This window comes from Daphnia carinata, chromosome 4 (genome assembly GCF_022539665.2).
Source record: "Daphnia carinata strain CSIRO-1 chromosome 4, CSIRO_AGI_Dcar_HiC_V3, whole genome shotgun sequence".
In the NCBI taxonomy this organism is placed as follows: domain Eukaryota; kingdom Metazoa; phylum Arthropoda; class Branchiopoda; order Diplostraca; family Daphniidae; genus Daphnia; species Daphnia carinata.
This window is the reverse complement of record NC_081334.1, coordinates 1,961,820-1,975,914: the sequence shown is the minus strand read 5'-3', so window position 1 is coordinate 1,975,914 and position 14,095 is coordinate 1,961,820. Positions and strand designations below refer to the sequence as shown.

The 14,095-nt window shown below is 37.0% G+C and overlaps 4 long non-coding RNA genes across 4 annotated transcripts; 1 reads left to right on the top strand and 3 right to left on the bottom strand.

Annotated features, from left to right (window-relative positions):
- Window positions 1–3,757: 3,757 nt before the first annotated feature.
- Window positions 3,758–4,439, bottom strand: LOC130694484 (uncharacterized). The gene is made up of 4 exons (XR_009002045.2): window positions 4,327–4,439; window positions 4,202–4,273; window positions 4,004–4,144; window positions 3,758–3,933 (listed from the first exon to the last, which is right to left on the bottom strand). It is a non-coding gene; the product is annotated as an uncharacterized LOC130694484 (long non-coding RNA).
- A 319-nt stretch (window positions 4,440–4,758) lies between these two features.
- On the top strand, window positions 4,759–5,569 carry LOC130694483 (uncharacterized). The gene is made up of 3 exons (XR_009002044.2): window positions 4,759–4,866; window positions 5,050–5,162; window positions 5,216–5,569. It is a non-coding gene; the product is annotated as an uncharacterized LOC130694483 (long non-coding RNA).
- A 4,906-nt stretch (window positions 5,570–10,475) lies between these two features.
- On the bottom strand, window positions 10,476–12,082 carry LOC130694490 (uncharacterized). The gene is made up of 3 exons (XR_009002053.1): window positions 11,958–12,082; window positions 11,700–11,891; window positions 10,476–11,622 (listed from the first exon to the last, which is right to left on the bottom strand). It is a non-coding gene; the product is annotated as an uncharacterized LOC130694490 (long non-coding RNA).
- A 515-nt stretch (window positions 12,083–12,597) lies between these two features.
- LOC130694485 (uncharacterized) lies at window positions 12,598–13,696 on the bottom strand. Its single transcript, XR_009002047.2, has 4 exons — window positions 13,591–13,696; window positions 13,281–13,511; window positions 13,167–13,215; window positions 12,598–13,111 (listed from the first exon to the last, which is right to left on the bottom strand). It is a non-coding gene; the product is annotated as an uncharacterized LOC130694485 (long non-coding RNA).
- Between the last annotated feature and the right edge of the window lie 399 nt (window positions 13,697–14,095).

The following is a 14,095-nucleotide window of genomic DNA, read 5'->3' as shown; positions in this document are numbered from 1 at the left end:
CAAATTGGAATGGAACAGTTTCCAAACAGTGAAGGAGGTTTTTCAAAACTCATCTCTAACTGAACGTGAGGATGAGTTGGCATTAGGCGAACACAGCCAGGTACCTAAAGTTTTCAAATAAGAATTCAAAATAAGTATAGAATTTTAAAAAACAGTTATTTATTGCTTAGTTATTCAGTCCACCACATGACAGTGTGTTAAATTTAAATTCTGTTAGTGCTGCACTAAAAGAATCGTTAGTAATAAGCTCATGCAGTGAAGGAACTGAACAATTGTGGGAAGATATTTGGGCCGAAAATGGGTGTGGTACAGAAACCCAGAAATGGCACAAGTTCAACATGAAACATGGATTAGGTACTTTTCGGTTTTTTGTCTATCGAAACAGTATTTTTAATGCTATTATTTTGCATTCACAGATTTTAACGGGGGATCAAATCAAGTCTGGAAGTGTTACAGGATGGAAGAGTGAGCCTACAGATGAAAAAACACTGAGAGTGCATTACCATAAGGTGTGAGGTAAATTAATAGAGTAATGCAAATTGCCTAATGAGAAGTACCATCTTGTGTTAATGAATCCAGTACAACAGCAATCCTTTATAGTTCTGTCACAGCTAGAAGCCTCAAATAATTCTGCTTCTCTGTCTAAAGAACAACTTGTCCTTTACGTTCAGAGTGTTGGGGAAACTGGGTACTTAAATGGCCCTAAAGATGTTTTAATTTTGCTGCTATTGCAGAGATGAACATCATACATGGACTCTTTAGGTATGAAAGGATTTTTCTTCAAATAATTTTGAATTTATGACGAAGAATTTCTCCTCCTTTTTGCCAACCAGGTCTTATCTACCAAAAAAAAATTTATCCAATAGGAAATGATTTTCATGTACTGGGAACACAACTATCAACAATGCAACATTCTACAGGTGCTAGTTTATCATTCAAGAGCCTTATACAATGAAGTTAATCTGCAATTTGTATGTCCTTTCCCAAGCTTCCACCAGAAGTTGAATCTATGAGTCATGTAAGTTCCATGATCAACAATTGATGTGTTTAACGGTGTTGTTTTTCTTTTCTCAATATAGGTTAATAGTAACATTGGATCTGAAAAGATTCTTGGTTGGGGCAAGACACTGAATAAATTGTATTGATTGGATGGATGACATGACATTGCTATACTTAATTCGGATTCCCCAGACGGTATTTGATATTTAAAAAATTGAAGTGCATATCTGGGCTCCCTTCTTTTCTGAAGCCCCGTTTCCCCTTGACTCATAATAAGCCCGTAGGGGGTCATGCCCCTACTGTACGGTATATATAAAAACAACATATACCGAGGTTTGGAGGGCTCTGGCCGGAAAGGGGACGTGGGGTGCCGCTTCGTCCGATGATGTGTTCACGGAGGGTGACGTGGCTGCCCACAAATCCGAACTAAAGGTTAATCGCTCCTGTAAAAATGTTCCAAATCTTCAGCTCTTCTTCCGGCTTCTCTTAGCCAATCACCGGGTAATCTCCCCGGTGGGTCAACAAGGCAGTGTCTCCCCCTGCCTGGGTTGACGGCAACTTTTGAAAGGGCTATTCTGCCTTTTTAAAGTTGCAAAAATAATTGTAATGTGCAGAGAATTGTCAATAAAAAATTTTTTATAAAATGTTTTTTGCAAAATTCGTTTCTTTCATTGTCTGTGTTAGCTTTGTTCACACGTTGCATTTATCAATTTTTTGTTTGGCTTTGCTTATTTTGTTTTTGTCACAATTGATGATAAGGTGACGGGTATTGGTTTATCGTTTATCTGTAAGCATTCTATTATTATCCAGGGATCGAACCCTGGATGTTCGGCATACCTCGCCGATGCTCTACCAATGAGCCACGAATCTTATGATTTTAAGTTGGCTTTTTTTTCTAGTCACTTGTGGACTTGCATTTACACTTAGAATAAAACTGAAATGCAATTCTGCAATATACTCTTCTACATTATTCTACTTCATTTTAACCCATTTACTGAGGTTTGAACCCAGGGTAACAGAATCGCAGACAAAAGCTCTACCACAGAGCTAAGAACCTTATGGAAGCAATAGAAAGATAAACATATAGTTGTGAAAGACTGCATAAACATCCTAGACGATAACATATGATATGCGATAATAAAATATTTAAATATATATCGTGGCTCAATGTTAGAGCATCGGCGTTGCACGCTGAATGTCTGGGGATCGGTTCCCATACGAGTAAAATAAAATACAAAATTACTTCATAAAATATCCAGATTGTTCCTTGAATCTAAGTTGAAGAATTCAAAGAATGTAATAAATAATACTTACAGATTAACGGTAAACCAATGGAAACAATGCTTACCATCAAAGGTGACAAAAACAATAAAGGTGAATTAAGCAAGCTAAATATAAAAAGTGTAACGTATGAACACAGCGAATACAGACAATGAAAGAAACGAATTTTGCAAAAAATATTTTATAAAAAAAATTTTATTGACAATTCTCTGCACATTACAATTATTTTTGCAACTTTAAAAAGGCACAATAGCACTTTCAAAAGTTGCCGTCAACCCAGGCAGGGGGAGACACTGCCTTGTTGACCCACCGGGGAGATTACCCGGTGATTGGCTAAGAGAAGCCGGAAGAAGAGCTGAAGATTTGGAACATTTTTACAGGAGCGATTAACCTTTAGTTCGGATTTGTGGGCAGCCACGTCACCCTCCGTGAACACATCATCGGACGAAGCGGCACCCCACGTCCCCTTTCCGGCCAGAGCCCTCCAAACCTCGGTATATGTTGTTTTTATATATACCGTACAGTAGGGGCATGACCCCCTACGGGCTTATTATGAGTCAAGGGGAAACGGGGCTTCAGAAAAGAAGGGAGCCCAGATATGCACTTCAATTTTTTTAATATCAAATACCGTCTGGGGAATCCGAATTAAGTATAGCAATGTCATGTCATCCATCCAATCAATACAATTTATTCAGTGTCTTGCCCCAACCAAGAATCTTTTCAGATCCAATGTTACTATTAACCTATATTGAGAAAAGAAAAACAACACCGTTAAACACATCAATTGTTGATCATGGAACTTACATGACTCATAGATTCAACTTCTGGTGGAAGCTTGGGAAAGGACATACAAATTGCAGATTAACTTCATTGTATAAGGCTCTTGAATGATAAACTAGCACCTGTAGAATGTTGCATTGTTGATAGTTGTGTTCCCAGTACATGAAAATCATTTCCTATTGGATAAATTTTTTTTTGGTAGATAAGACCTGGTTGGCAAAAAGGAGGAGAAATTCTTCGTCATAAATTCAAAATTATTTGAAGAAAAATCCTTTCATACCTAAAGAGTCCATGTATGATGTTCATCTCTGCAATAGCAGCAAAATTAAAACATCTTTAGGGCCATTTAAGTACCCAGTTTCCCCAACACTCTGAACGTAAAGGACAAGTTGTTCTTTAGACAGAGAAGCAGAATTATTTGAGGCTTCTAGCTGTGACAGAACTATAAAGGATTGCTGTTGTACTGGATTCATTAACACAAGATGGTACTTCTCATTAGGCAATTTGCATTACTCTATTAATTTACCTCACACCTTACGGTAATGCACTCTCAGTGTTTTTTCATCTGTAGGCTCACTCTTCCATCTTGTAACACTTCCAGATTTTACTTGATCCCCCGTTAAAATCTGTGAATGCAAAATAATAGCATTAAAAATACTTTTTTCGATAGACAAAGAACGGGGAAGTACCTAATCCATGTTTTAGGTTGAACTCATGCCATTTCTGTGTTTCCATACCACACCCATTTTCCGCCCAAATACAGTACCACATTTCTTCAGTTCCTTCGCTGCATGGACTTATTACTAACAATTCTTTTAGTGCAGCACTAACAGAATTTAAATTTAACACACTGTCAGGTGGTGGACTGAATAACTAAACAATAAATAATTGTTTGTTAAAATTCTATATTTATTTGGAATTCTTATTTGGAAAGTTTAGGCACCTGACTGTGTTCACCTAATGCCAACTCATCCTCACGTTCAGTTAGGGATGAGTTTTGAAAAACCTCCTTCACTGTTTGGAAACTGTTTTGTTCCAATTTGTTCTTTTCCCCTAGCTGAGCTTGTAGACTCAAAAATTTGAGCTACAAAACACGAATGAATAAAAGCAAATAAATAGAATCATTACGTATTAGGCCTACCATCCTTAGCTTCGTTGTTATCTAATATTTTGTGTTGTTCCAATAACTGGGCCTGCAGCTTCATTATTTGATCTAATAAACAATAATTAATAATTGAAAACCAATATAATAATGTTTATACTTACCACTTTTTTGTTTTATTATCTTATCCATTTTTCAATTGCTCCTCCAGCCACGCAGTTTTCTCCAGCCACGCTGCTCAATTAAATGCTAATGGCATACAATTAACTGAAATTGCATACATACTTGTAATAACGAAACCGACGGGTAGATGGCTACGGGTGGAAAAAAGAGAAAAAAGTGTGATTTTTTTTTTTTTTTTTCCGCCATTTTTTTTTTTTTTTCCATGTAAAACGGATTGCCATATATGGCAACCCATTTTACCCAAAATAAAAATAAAAAATATTGTTTTTTTTTTCGTTTTACACGTCAAATAATTCTGTGATGCATATTTTTCAAGACATCTAGTGGACCAGTGGCTAACTCCGATTCGTTTTCAAAGCCACCACGTCAGCTATTCTGCCAAAATTTCTGTCAGCTGTTTCATTTCGCGTGGCGTCGGATTTAGGTTGGAAGCATGAAATGAACGTCTTCCTTCTCGAAATTTTACCGTCGATTTCGCCGTGCCTATCCCTGGATTTTGTGGGTTGAATCTGTGCTAAAAAGTAAGAGTAATTTCTTAACGGTATTATGGCAGCTATTCATTCGTAAACTATTGTGTAACACATTCTATAATTATTCATAAGACGAGCATTGCTTCACTTAGCCAGCACGTTTTTGATCTCCATTAGTCCAATACACCGCTTCGGTGCATAGCTTGATTTAACCCAGTTTTTCATCTCTGTTAGGCAACTACACATTTATTACCAAAGGTTGCTACTTGCAGAAGGCAGTTCTTAACAATAGTCTTTGCAACCTGGATCTCTTAGATCCAAAATTTCTCAGATCCAGATTCCGTAAGGTACTCGTAGGCTATCTTACAATTTATGGTTTAATTTTTAACTGTACTTCTAGATTTTTGGGAGATACCTGGTGTGACGTGGTGGCAGCAGAGTCATTCACCAGAAAGGAATGCTGTTGATGTTTCATTATCAGTGTAAATGAAAAATTTCCAGTATCATTGTTGTATTGTTGGATTACTTATTCATTCAAGAAACGGAGAAAGCTTCGAGATGAGTTTGGTCATTTCTTTATTACTAAGTGGCTAGTCAAGTGTCACATTGTGCTGGTCACTGATAACTTGGGTTTACATACCATCTTTGCCAATTGTGTTTAGAGATTCTTAGTTTTTTTTTGTAGTTGACAGTAAATTTGAACAAAGAAAGAAATTTTGTAGCAATATTTCTTTGCTATGGCTAGAATTCAAGTCAAACAGTTGATAGAAAAAAATAAGCTAAGTTTATCTTTTGACTTTTAATAAGTCAACTACCATAAAAATGAAATACACAAAACAAATATATAAATTTTAAATTGGTTTTATTGTCCCACCTCCACCCTTCAATTCCACCACTATTTTACATTACATATATATACATACAAATACATAAGTACATATATACACTTAACTAAATTAACCTGTTGGCTGCCACGCCATGCAACACAATGGTTGCTATAAACTACAGTTGCTACATGTCGGGTCCGAAGGATCCCCGACCAAGGTGGGGCTTGTCCGAAGACAAGCCCGGGCTGGCACAGTGATAGAGTCCATTCCGGGAATGCACACCCCTGGATAATCTATCACTGCGCCGACAAGGAGAAGTCCCTGCTGGTGCATTGCCTAAGGGCGCCTGTTCCCCCCATGGCCATGAGGAGAACAGCGCCCTAGTCCCTACAACTACCAAAAAAAATAGGAGCAAACGGCGTGGCAGCCAACAGGTTAACTAATACACTAGAATGCAAAACAAAACAATACCAATGCGAATCCCGTAGATGGCGATGAGATGACGGCGATGGAGGCGGCGATGGAGGCGGCGATGGAGGCGGCGATGGAGGCGGCGATGGAGGCGGCGATGGAGACGGCGATGGAGGCGGCGATGGAGACGGCGATGGAGGCGGCGATGGAGACGGCGATGGAGACGGCGATGGAGACGGCGATGGAGACGGCGATGGAGACGGCGATGGAGGCGGCGATGGAGACGGCGATGGAGGCGGCGATGGAGACGGCGATGGAGGCGGCGATGGAGGCGGCGATGGAGGCGGCGATGGAGACGGCGATGGAGACGGCGATGGAGACGGCGATGGAGGCGGCGATGGAGGCGGCGATGGAGGCGGCGATGGAGGCGGCGATGGAGGCGGCGATGGAGAAGGCGATGGAGAAGGCGATGGAGAAGGCGATGGAGAAGGCGATGGAGATGGCGATGGAGATGGCGATGGCGAAGACAGCGATGGCGATGGCGATGAGGCGACTATCAGGATTTTTTTTTTATTGACCCTATGAAATTGTAACAGATGTAAAGGAATGAGTTAAAAGAACAACACACGAATTTAATAAAAGAGATCTAAGTATGTTTATGGTTTACCAGGACTTTAAAAATGATACAAATTAAATAACGAAAACTAGCTCGATTAGTTTCCCAGGATTACTGGGACCATAATATGAACAGACTGAAGACACGGAATGTTACTTCTGTAAAATAGTTTTTCATTCAAAAGAAATCCTTTGCTAAATGGTTATCAAACATTCCATATGTTCAATCTTCTTCAAAAAGAGCTTGTCACAAAGAGTTGTCATAAAGCTTTGTTAGTTGAACATAGATTCAAGAAGTTCAAACAAACAAATATTTAGTACAACAGAAGTCACGATATTGAATACAAACTTGGAAAAGGTTAATAAATCATTTAGTTTACATTATTACGATACAGATGAAAAAGGCTGATAAGTTAAATACTGATAGCTCAGCTAGTGTGCTCGTTATTGAAACAGTTAAGCCAATCCTTTAACCTCTACGCACAATTCTATGTAAGACTCACTGCCAAGTAATACTCAACAATTTGGCAACAATATTTCTGTTATGCTCTGAAGAAGAGCTTAAAGATATTTTACGGTACAAAAATCATACGGCTGATTTTCCAAGGCACCGGCTGAGCATCGACTTCCTTACTATCTGTGTTCAACTTATCATTGCTGGTTTACTTAAAACGCTTCCATCTTCCTAATTCTAACAATAAAGCAAAATAATAATGCCTGAATAAAAATAATGATCGTATGTTACTTACTCGTTGATGTAGACGCACAAAACAGGGGGGAAACTAAAAAAAAACAACAGGGCAAAAATGTTTGCATGGTGACATGGCTAATGGCGGACATGACAGACGACGGTAGCGTTCAATCTTTCGGGTTTTAATGCGAAGCAACCGAGGTTTTAAATCTTCATACGATAAGCATTCTCGAATTTTAAATATACCCCCAGTGATTGATTAGATTTTTAATTCAAGGTTCCTTACAGATTGTATGCACATTTCCGAAGTGTGTCGGAAGTAACGAAGAACTTCTGAACTACTAATTACACAACGAAACGAATCAGAGATGTATAATACCCATAAAATCGCAGAACGCAACTTTCCAGCGAGTATATTCGTTTGTTACGAGTAATGAAAAGCCGGACAAAATTGACATCGAAAAAAAAATTAACAGAATGTGTTGCACATTCAACATACGAATTTTATAGTTAATGAGACATTAGGGCGCTATTAGTATTCCGCAATTTCCCCTAGCGTGCCAGTACACTACAGCGTAACGTAAAATAAGAAAAAGTCGGGCTTATTTCTAAACCAGACTGTACATCAGATGGCCGTGCATGATAAGGTTATAATAATAGCACGAGGTATATCTTCATCTATACTTATCAGGTATACCTTCCCATTAGTGTGATACATAATGCTAGTAGTCTCTGTTAACGAAGTAGTGTTATAAGTATATGCAACTCGCGCGATCAACCAATAATGAAATAGCAAAACAAACACGAAAAAAGCCGCCAACCCATTTCATTTATAATCAAAATGCTTAAAATGTTTGGCATATTAATGTTCATTTTTTACTTTATGCCAAGTTGAAAAAAAAAAATTACCAGAAGTGATCGGAAGTAGCCTATATCTCCAGAAATACTAGGCCCACAACAAAACGAATATGATTTTCGTGATCCTCGTGACATTTAAGGTGTGTCTGACCTATTTTGACCTGCTTTTGGCGAAAAGTCCAATTTGGCCAAAATCGCGATTTTTCCTGAACTATAGTTCAGGGAAATTTGCGATTTTTGACGATTTTCGGGTATTTTCTACTGACACATGGATTCGACCCCAAATTTCACGAGGATTACGAATTTCACGACGATTACGAAATTCTTTTTTTGTTCAGACCAATAGATAGTGAGTTATTAAGCATTTTCAAACCGGATCTTAAACCGGAAGTTGAAATTTCGAAAATTTAAAAAGTGAACTATGTTCTTCTTTACAAGGTATAGAAGATCTGCGCAATTTCAAACGTTAACTATAGTAAATTAATATAACATGGCCTTTTAAAGTTGTTGAAGTTCAGTTTTCAGGTATGACTCATATACCACTTTAAAGCAATACCATACACATAATAATCCAGGAAAATATTTCAAAACCCTCACCTTTATTTGATATCCATCAGAAATAATTAGTTTCACACGATTACACTCATAAGTTTACATTATTATTAAATAAAAACATACAGCACAAGCACAATTCTGATACAACTTTTCATAACAATGATTTGGGACATCTGGCGGCCGTAGTTAGACTTTGTAAAGCCAGACTTCGTGAATATGTCAATAGCCGTCTCATCGTTTGCTTAAGATAATTTTTGTATGGTAAAATATTTATTCAATTTTAAATAACTTTTGAATTTCCTTCTCTGTATTAGCAGTGATGTGACAGTACTGGTTGGTGGGGTTATCTAGGGACAAACCTTTTCCATTTTCCCATCCAATCTGTGAGACAACTTTGATTGTTTGTTATAACTACAGCAACATTCCCTGCATAGCGAAGGGAATGTTCACATTTTCTTTAGTGAACTGTTGCCTGAAGTTGAAAACACTTTGGAATATTTGGTTGGAGTTACTCTGATAATATTCAGTTGCAGTGATAGGATCTTGTCCTCTTACTTGAGGAGTGTTTTGCCTTTTCAGCAATCGAAGGGGCTCACAAAGATTATTGATTTTCTATCAGTGACTGTCAATCTGCCGAAGGTGTCTTCTTGAACAATTTGGTAATTGATTGATGGTTTAGAGATAACAAGGTTATTAAATAAAATATCTTAAAATGCAGAGAGGAAACTTCCATGTGAAAGGCCCGTACTCTTCTCCAATCTCTTCTGCAACTCCATTTCACTTGCTTTTTAAGATAAACAACTCACTCTATAGTTCACTATTTGTTTGGGTAATAGCAAAATAAGCCCGACATAGTCGGCTGCGAAAATGATACGAATGACTGTAATAGCGGAAAAATGCCCTAAAATATAGCCCCAACATTTTTACGTTAAATTGTATGTTAGCACCAAATAATGGTATTTAACAGTATTAAGCGTCGAATAAAATACGAGTAACAACTTTGTATCAGGAATTTCTACTGCAGCCGGTCTCCCAAACACTATAGCCACCTATTGGTACGATATTCAGTTTTCTACATTGGGTTTCAGCGATCGTCCGGGGCTAGAGTAAGGGCTGTAGCAACTTTCACTTCTTATCATTCAAATGCCATAAGGTTCACGTGTAAAAGATATTAATTTTCGTAATCCTTGCTTAATTTAGTTAAAAATTCATTATTCCGATGCGAAATTGAACGCTGATCATGAATATCGGCTTTGTTTTGACAATTAGCTTAACAAAATGGAGAAAAACGAAGAAAATGACCGTGGGAAAATTGCCTCCAAAACCGTCAAAAATTGACCATCGTTGGAATTGCTTGAAAATGACACAATATACTCACAATCGAATGCTGATTCCGAGAAAATTGCTATTTTTTTTCATAACATCAACCGTTTTGAAAATACACCGAATTTAAAAACTACTGGCGCGCCAGTACGCTACAGCGCTAGCGTGACACATCAAAGTTATTCAATCCTATGTATTTCCAAAACGGTTGATGTTATGAAAGAAATAGCAATTTTTTACCTGGCTTTGTAAGCGATGAAATCACAATTCCAGTATAAGAATTAACTAGCACCGTTGCGCTTCACGAAGATTACGAAAATGTGGTTCTTTTTTCATTCAGACCAACAGATAGTGAGTTATTAGGCATTTTCAAACCGAAAGTTGTACTGAAAGTTAAAATTTCGAAAATTAAAAAAACGAACTATGTTCTCCTTCACAAGTTACAAAAGGTCTGCGTAGTTTCAAACGTTAACTATAGTAAATGAACATAACATGGCCTTTCAAAGTTCTTAAAGTTCAGTTTTCAGGTACGACCTGTATACCACTTCGAATCACTACCACACACATAATAATCGAAGCAAATGTTTTAAAACCATCCTCTTAATCTTGTAGCCATCAGAATTAAGGGGATAGTTGAACAGATATGGTTATTACCAAACAGAAGTAAATGGGTGATCCTATTCTTGCAGAATATTAGCAAATAGCACATCTTCAAGAATGTCTCATAAATAAGTTACAATTGATTCACAAAGTAATAAAATCATGCAACAAACCACGATATGTGCAAAGTACACAACAGAACACATCTGTTACTTGCAACTCCACTACTGGATATGTTTACTAATAAAAAAGAATAAGATTAACATGTTGCAAATGTAAAAGTAGTAAATTATTGTCTTAATAATCCTGAAAATTGGCTTTTGGTTGTAAACACAAAACCATCAATTTTCACCAAGTATCATGCACAGTTCTGCTTGTAACAGAATTGGCATGATACCGAGTTGGCATACGAACAGAGTTGGCTTTACCCAGAATGATACAACATGAGACCTGGTTTTCCAAAAATATGTTAATATTACCTCATTCTAAGCCCAAGTGCAACGGCTGACATTTCGTTTAGGTAATGAAGCAGTGCAATATTTTCACATCGATAATAGGGGTGGAGGTAAAAACACCAAAAAACGAAATAACGATACCATTTAGACGAGGGAAACTCAAATACACGTTTTCAACGTAAAAACAAAGTAAACAATGAGAATCACATGACAACAAAAAGTAACAATAGTTCCATTTCACACGCTAGAGGCTGATGAATCTGCAACGCCATCTAGTGGAAATACTGTTTGGCCAGGTTTTAAAATATGCCCGACAAAATAAGCATCGCACTAGCGCTGTAGCGTACTGGCGCGCTAGCATTGTGTCAAATACTCGGTGTATTTCAAAAACAATTTGGAATTTGGATTCATAAGGAACAACTGAGAAGAAAATTGCTGACAAAAGGAGGATATGGTTGGGAATTGATACAACCTGCAAGGAATGGTGGAAACAAACTATCCATAATATGTCCAATGTCAATTGTGTTTAAACTGTTTATATAGACTTACTTCTTCGCAAAGTTCACTTATTGTGTTCTTGGTCCATCACAGGTTTTTGCAGAACAAAATTGATATCTCTTGCTCGATCAAATTTGGCTTGAAGTTATTCTATTTGGTTGGATAGATCCTACTCAGTGTTTAATTTGGCATCGGTTTGAATTTTTAAGTGATATGCTTCCTCCTTCAGTTGACATAATTCATCTTGCAAGCGATAATACATTGAAGAAATTAGTTCATTCTTTATCAGTTTAGATTGTGCAAACTTACTTCGAAGAAATAATGTTGTTGATAGTTATGTTTTTTATTATCATCCCCCATTTGCTAGTTGCTTGTCTTGTTTCCATGAGAATTCTGATCATCTTGTTTGGAATAATTCTTTTATTATGACTATTATCATACTGTTATTTATTATATCCCAACTAATAACACTTAAATGTAAATACAACAACAATACAAGGCTGACGAAATTGTTCGTTTGCGGTGGATATCAGTTGTAATTTGCAGTACAGCTGATGATACGGATTAAATAGGAAACCAACAATAACTCGACAGCATTGACAAATTTTATTTTACCCATAATAAATTCCCCATAAGATATCCAGCCAAGCAAAGTTCTGTTCTCTAACTCTTCTTTTTTATGTTATCTCAAATTTCAGGATCTTGGCTAACTTTACGCTAAATCAAGTAGATTCCCACCAACATTTAACAGCATTCCATAACCAATCAACTTAAAATATACATTGACATTAATCTACATAGCTTCCAGATTTATCAACAATACCACTCAGGTGATTGCTTCATTGCCAGGAGCAAATTAGTATCATTGAGCAAACGACTTCCATATTGGTACAAATCCCAATACAAATTCCATATCTTCTATTACATGCTCCATTAATTCCACCGTATTTCGATCCAAAGAAATTAAAAATTCTAACATACTGACAATTTAAAACAATTAATTGGTTCATTACATTTTGCACAACCTAAATTAGCAATATTTCCATGATGAAAAGGATCTCCGACAATGACAGGATTGCATCACCCCATTTAATATACTTTTCCACAAATTTAATGAACGGAAGTCAATAAGACACCTCGAAGATATAAACAATAAAAGATTATGCAAATAAGACTCAAATTGGTCTCGTCTCCTTCTTAGTGTTATTGTTACCATCACTCAGAGGTTAACCTATCAATATTTTATGAGGTTGTGTTCATTGGTCAGTCATACAGCCATAATTCCTTCAGCAATGTTTGGAAAAGTAATTAACTCAACACTTTTTCATGTCACCTATTCTGTGGCTGTGTTGATGAAATTTTAATAATAATATAAAAATTTTTAAAAATGAAACATCATAACTAATAAAATGTTCACGGTAATGTAAAATGGTTATTAACTTTTAGTATGACACGACTCCCACCTGCAATTCAAGACTTTTTTAACAAACTGACTTTCAGTAGGAAGTCTATATTTACCTCCAACAAATCTTTTCCATTACTGAGATGGGGCCAATATTATCACAACCTTTTGGAATAACACAACGTCAGAAGTGTTATATGATTACATTAGTATACAATTAATCAACTAACCATCAGCAAACACTTTGCCTTTTCCATGTCGTAAAAAAATCTAAATATAAGATGTGGCACGCAAATCTATGTCAGGTTGTAGTAGACATAGCGATACAGGCGACAGGTTTGTTTGTTTTGTTTTTTTGTTACGAACGGTTCCAACAATATAAGCGTGGTCAGCATTCTGGTCAGCCAGTAAGGTTGTTCACGAGTCAACCTTACACTGTGTTGCGTGTCTGCTGGTCTTTGCTTAATAGGCGAAAAAAAAGCATAAAAGCAAAAGCTTTTAATGGCACCCAAACAGTTGTCTGACACGAACGCCGCATACCACGAATAGTAACAGTAAAGTAACATTGCTGTGAAAGCGTTAAAGTTTCTCTGTATCGTTATATTCTCTAGATATTGTCACCAAATATGCCACGGCTGGAAAGATCGAGAAACGTAATGACGGTAATCGGAGTATGTGCCCCTATCCTCAAAATCGATACGCCATCTGTGGGAAATTGGCGTTCATTCGCCATCTTTTGGCGATTGACGACTCTTCGTAAACAGTTGGCGATTGGCGACTCTGCGCCATCTATCGGGGGAAATATCGAAAAAGTTGGCTCAATCGGGATGTTCACAGAACAACAGAATTAAACATTTTCTATCGCAAAATCGAGGTTTCTATTCGATCTCGTATTTGTGCCGTTAACTGGTGTGAATTTTGCCTGGATTTCACGTGAAAATTTCACGAACGTGAAGCCAAATTTAGTTTGAAACGTGATGCATAGTGGAAAATAAAACGGCCGAATTATTTTCAACACAGTTGTTTTTACAAAAACATTTTTTTT